This window comes from Lactuca virosa, chromosome 5 (assembly GCF_052849685.1).
Source record: "Lactuca virosa cultivar CGN04683 chromosome 5, Lactuca_virosa_CGN04683_v6, whole genome shotgun sequence".
Classification (NCBI taxonomy): domain Eukaryota; kingdom Viridiplantae; phylum Streptophyta; class Magnoliopsida; order Asterales; family Asteraceae; genus Lactuca; species Lactuca virosa.
In genome coordinates this window covers 260215898-260222300 of record NC_136430.1, presented here as the reverse complement: position 1 = coordinate 260222300, position 6403 = coordinate 260215898, and positions in this window count along the sequence as shown.

The window sequence follows — 6403 nt, the reverse complement described above, 5'->3', positions numbered from 1 at the left end:
CCCTAAAACATAAATTTCGTTAAAATCCGAATCCGTATGTATTAGATATGAGTTTTATAAGATATAAAAGTCAACCGCGCACAATAAATGTGTGATGTAAAAAGCTACGAAGAGAATGATTGACTTTTAGCTAATGCCACAGAAAAGAAAATTGTAGTACTCCTTAAAATAGGAATTTTGAGAAAAAGAATTCCAAAAACGCAGTCCATATGAGAGAGTTATGATTTTAGCAAAATCATTTAATTTTATAAAAATATGGACGGAAAATAAAATAAAAATCAGCCGACAGAGTCTAAACGAAAGTTGTAGATCTCGTCGATAGCTACGGATGGATATAGAGAACGTCAAAAAAGTTCGTATGAACAACTTATAAATTATAATAACATATTTACGTATTAAAATAAAGTATAAATCATATATACATATACATATATATAGATATGTATATATTATTAGAAATGTATTGACGATGCGGTCGTTATAAGACTAGTGTTGAGTACTTTCGACATTAGTTTAGTACAAATATCGTTAAATCTATTTGGAATAGTATTATAAATGGATGTTTTATCATTTAAATAACTATAAGGTCATTAAGTAACTATGGATGGTGGTTTTTGAAAATTCAATTACTATAAATAAGAGGCTCTATGTTCTCATATTTCTTACACCATTCTTTTGATTCAATAGTCTTTCTCTTCTTTTCCCCCGAGCATTTCAGTCCCTTCTGATTCGACTTCTCTTTCTGTAGTTTTAGTATAGTAAGGTGAGCGCTGAAGCGCTACAAGAATCTTTTTAGAAAGATTCAGTGACAAAGTACTTCCCGCGCAAAGCCTGGTTTCTCGCTAAACGACCTGTAAGTGAGTTATTCTTACCGTACTTTAAGTTTAACTTATGTTTATGTTCATTATCGTTATTATGAACCTATAAGGAATATATGTGCTAACTGAGTATAATAGAATATAAATTATACAAAGTATTATTATAATACCTTTTAACTGTTCGCGATACAGGGAATCTGGTTTAAAGGGCCACATAGGGTTGTTGGATTTCAGAAAGGCTTAAATGCCAAAATGGTCCTTCCCTTCGGTGTTTTATGTCTGGCCCTTGTGTGTACATAGTAGTTGAAAAGTATTGTTTAAAATTTATAAAACAATATCGCTCGTATACCCTGAGTTAATTAGTCGCAATAAATATTAAACTAAAACTTAGCAATAATAATGCTAGGTTTCGTCGAAGGAAAAGATGATTATTAGAAGCGAAGCGCTGTCCGAATTTTTAGTCATCACTTTAACAAGTGAGTGCATAGTGTTGGATTAATGTCTAAGTCCATAACTATAATTGGTAAGACTTGACCCGACCCGGCATGGTCCATTTGGGTTGCATGGCATCATGCATTTGGATAGACTATAATGAGAGAAATAACACTTAAGGTTGGTTAATATATTATAAGTTCTAATATATTAATAAGGTTATTTAATTAGTATTGATCAAGAATTAATTTGGAATTAATTAAGTGATCAAAAGGAGACTAATTAAATATATGGGTTGATTGTGTAAATCATTCATTCTTATATATGTGGGCTTGTGATCCAAGATTCCTTATGTTGGACTAAGTCCATGGGGTGACCCATGGATACTCCATGGAGGTTAAAATCCATGGAGCATAAGGAATGGTTAAAGTTATGAGTTACATGGTGTAACCCTAATAGCCACCATATAAAAGAATCCCATGGCTCAAGAAATCGTGCACTAATGTGTGAGTGTGAGGGCTAGACGATTTCAATGAGTGTTCAAGTTTCTCTCAAGTTATTCCAAGTGTATTTGGTGTTGTGTGAACCATTTGAGGTGTCACACTTGGGGAACTAGGCACTCAAGCTTCATGAAGACATTCTACATCAAAGAGGTATGTATTCTATCTTGTTTTATTTATTATTTTGTATGCTAGATTAGGATAATACCTTGGATGTTCATAATTGTATGTATAATAGAGAAAACATAGATCCAAGGTATTTAGGGTTGCATGTACACTTAGGAGTGTTAGAATGCTCATAACCCAACACATAGTTACTTTCATCTTACACATAGATATGAAGTATTTAATATAAATTACGTGCTATGCATGCATATTATCTGTGTTCTTGATATCTATGCTGGATGAACAAAATATACACGTTTTACTTGATTTAAATTTTATATGTATTTTGATACCTATTAATATATTGGGTAAAGATGGGTAGATGAAAGATGAGATGAATGATGATAGATGAAAGATTATATAAATGATGAGAGGTGAAAGATGAGAAGTCTTGACCCAAGCGATGATCCAGTCATCTAGCAGAGTATAGATGACGACTACGAACTATTCTAGACAGTCCAGTGAAACGCTAGCAGGCTCACGACCTGTAGGTGTTTTTGACCTATGTGTTCACCATATGTACTCTAAAAACTCTAGCAGCTATGGACTTAGTGCCTGACAAATGAACATTGGCAGCTATGGATTTAGTGCCCTATAGATGGACATTGGCAGCTATGGACTTTGTGCCTATCAGATAACATCGACAGCTATGGACTTACTGTCTGTTAGATAAACCGTGGCATCGATGGACTTCGTGCCCATTCCTTGGGACAATCTTTAGGAATGAATGAATGAAGGATAGTTCTTAGGGTAGATCCTTAAGAATATAGAAGATAATGGGATGGAGGTTGGGTTAATTGTTTGATGATTAAACATAATAATTATATTATTCTGGGCTGAAAACCCTATGTACTCACCAGGTTTCGCAACCTGACCCACTCAGTTTATTTGTATCACATGTATCGATAGGAAGACACATTACACTAAGAGATTAATGGAAATGTAAATCATTAGTGTAAATGAATGTAAGGTCTGTTTATGCTTATGTTTCTGTATTGACGATGACATCTCAATGTTTTAATATAAATAAAATAAATTTCTTTGGAAATGGTTTGATAATATTATTATCATGTTTTTCTAACAAATTTCGTAATACTACTTTTCAAAAAGGATACTCTGATTTTTAAAGAAGCATAAATAAAAATTCAAAATGACCGTGAATTTGGGGATGTCACATTATCTTATACACCAATTTTAGCTTTGAACGTCCAGGGTATTAGGCGTTGATATAATTGCACAAAATTCATATGTTGTTGGGGGTAGTGAAATATTGCTAGACATTCACCACTATCTATATCAATCTAATATGGGTCTTGTGCAAGTGGGAGATTGAAAGATCTTATATGCTCAAGAGTCATATTAAAATGAAATTTCTAGTTAACATATGATCTTAAATGGTCACACTAACAACTTCATACAATTGATTATTTATTAGATATTAATTTTAATAAATATTCATAAACACTTATAATAAATTAGAAAAAAATTTATTTCATGGGAATAATAAATTTTCAATGGAAAATAATATAACATTTCATATGGTATAAATAAGCATGGCATGCACAACATTTTGGACTTGTTACATCTTTTTTGTCTTTTAGCAAAATGTGAAGACTTGTAATCTTACAAACTAGGTTGTTAAAATTGCAAACAACTCCTTTGGTTTTCTTACTAGAAATGTAACTAGTCAAAGGGGACAACGAATGGGTTCTTTCATTGTTAAACTAATAGAAGAGTCTATGGAAGCATGTACAGACAAGGTTATGACATACGGACATGGTTGGCTAAAAATATAAAGACCTAGTGTTTAAGGACTTCACTTTAAGACTATAACTTGAGGCTTGCATTTCGATCTCATTCTTCTTGCAATAAAAGTCGTGGCTTTTCTCCCTGTCATTCACTCATCTTGTTCTTCAAAAATGTTAGAAGAATTTTACTTGTTTGAACTCTTTTGAAGATATAACTTGGGTTTTGTCTTCAAGCTTAAGGGTTCATCATAAAGACTAGCATCTGTACATCAAGTTTAATTCTTGTCGGTGTTTCAAAGGTTCTACATTCTTCATCAATTACCTAGCCTCCCCTTCAGGACCCAAAGAAAAAAGGTTTTCATTTCTTTATCTCTTATATGGTTGGTGTTTTATCTTTCCATTTCTTGAAAGATGATCCTCGGTGGGTTGTAACTAGTTTATAATTGTTAAAAAACTTCAAGTCTTATGTTCCTAAAATATCATGTTTTTCAAACTATTTTTGAACATAAACCCAACACTTTCTTTTGTTCATGATAACTATTCTTAAACTACGAATTTAGACAAGATTGATCATCATATCAACTTTCCATTTTAGAGGTTTTATAATAGTAAATTTTAGTGGATAAAATCATAGATATCATTCAATATTAATTTCGGTTCTTATTTGTTTTATTAATCATTATAAAATAATTACCCAATTTAGTTAAATAAGGTTGGGGTCCATATTTCAATTCATGATATGAAGAGTGATATCATAATCACACCAAGAAAATATTTAGGTAGACAATACTATTTGGCACTTTCAATCACCATGACACTCCTAGATCTGTTATTTTCATTAACTATCAAGCCCATATTAACCTCAAATTATGTTCATCTCAATTCTATGATTGGGATGTTAGGGATCATAGAAATTATGGGGAATCAATGATATAAAAAGCGCATGATCCTCAGTTCAAATTTCTCTCAAATTAATGTGTCTGTCAATAGAATATTAAAATATGTGGTTTTTTCATGGGTAGCATATGATTCACATTTTAATTATGTAAAACCGAATTTTGTCTTGACAATTTAAGTTAATACTTTTAACTTGAACATCATCTTATCAAACCCTGTCAGTAACTCCACTCTCAAAATGCAAAGAGGCGATGAGGGTTGTAAGCAATTAGATTTTAAAAACCAACCTCATTAGGATTCGACGAAACCTTCTTAAACCTCTCTTATATAACTAGAGTTCATGACCATATTCATGTTAAGATTGACAACGTTTTATTTAAACATGTAAGCATACATGTTGTAATTATTATATATATATATATATATATATATATATATATATATATATATATACTCTTGATATATATTGGTAAAGTCAAGCATTTTAAATTTAGTGTCTTTTAATAATTATTATTAACATGTGAGGACGCAATGCTATTAATTAATACTATTAAACTTTCAAATTTGTAAACTACAATAATAAACAATATTTAAATTAATTTAAAAATTCAAATTTATAGTCACTATCCAAACATAATTTAGATTTAAAGGAGAGAATATCCAAAATTTGAAACACTTCAAATTTCTTTCTTGCACGATATGTTAGCAAACTTGTGGATAAAGCTAGGGTTCCAATGGACTCAATCGGATAGGGTACGTCACGCCCTAAAGAAGACGTGTCGCATCCGGTCGATTTCTAGGTTTTATTTTTAAATTTGTTTTTAAGGTTTTATGGTTACTAAATCCTAGTTTATGGCATAAGCAAAATCGATAATAACCATCAGAAATGAAAATAATAATTTGACACCCTAAAAACCTTAATAAAAACCTTAATTTGGAAAAAAAGATTCTAATCAATTTGGAATAGCAGTGCAAGTATTCATGAACTAATGGCTCTGATACTGTTGTTGGGTTATAGGGCATTCTTAAACACATGAATATAGCAAAGAAATACTTAAACAATTCATATGTGCACATGCAACCTATAATGATCTAAGTTTTAGTCTATTACTGCAGTACTAGATAAAATAGAATAACGTAACTATTTTGTAGCTAGAGACTTCTTGTATTGCGATCATTTCCTTTTCACTTTGCTTAGATGTGAGGATGCAAAGTAGAATCCATCTAATGGTTCACACCCAAGAACACCAAAGAGACGAATAAAAGAAAACTAGGAAAGAAGATCGAATTCTACAAAACCAAATGAGGGTTAAGAGTTCCATCTTTGTGAAGGAAATAAGAGAGTGGCATAAAATTCTAAGCTAAGGCGAGCAAAAGTGTTTGATACCTAAAATATTAATTATAGGCTATAGTTACTTAGTCCATACGCAACTCCCAACCCGTGTGGGATATGCATATATTTCTTCTACTCCCTTATCCCTTAGGGTTTCTAAAATATTCCAATTAACTAACTTTTATTTAGTTAATATTCAACCTTCGAGTTAATTAATTCTCAATTAAATCAAAAATAGTTTCTAGGTAATTTATCAAACCATGAAAATTTAATAAACTAATTTCTCCTAAATTCAATTTTCTTTTTTTATTAGAAATATTATCAATATTTAATGACATTGGACACTCTTTCTAACAAGGTCTTGTAATATTCAATACCTTATTGTTAATTATATCATTATCCATGAATTTGTCTTAGCTTCTGACGACTACACCAAAGTCATACTTTTTCATACACATCGGCCTAGTTCCAAATATATTGTGACAATTAACAATGATAACCAGAGAATAA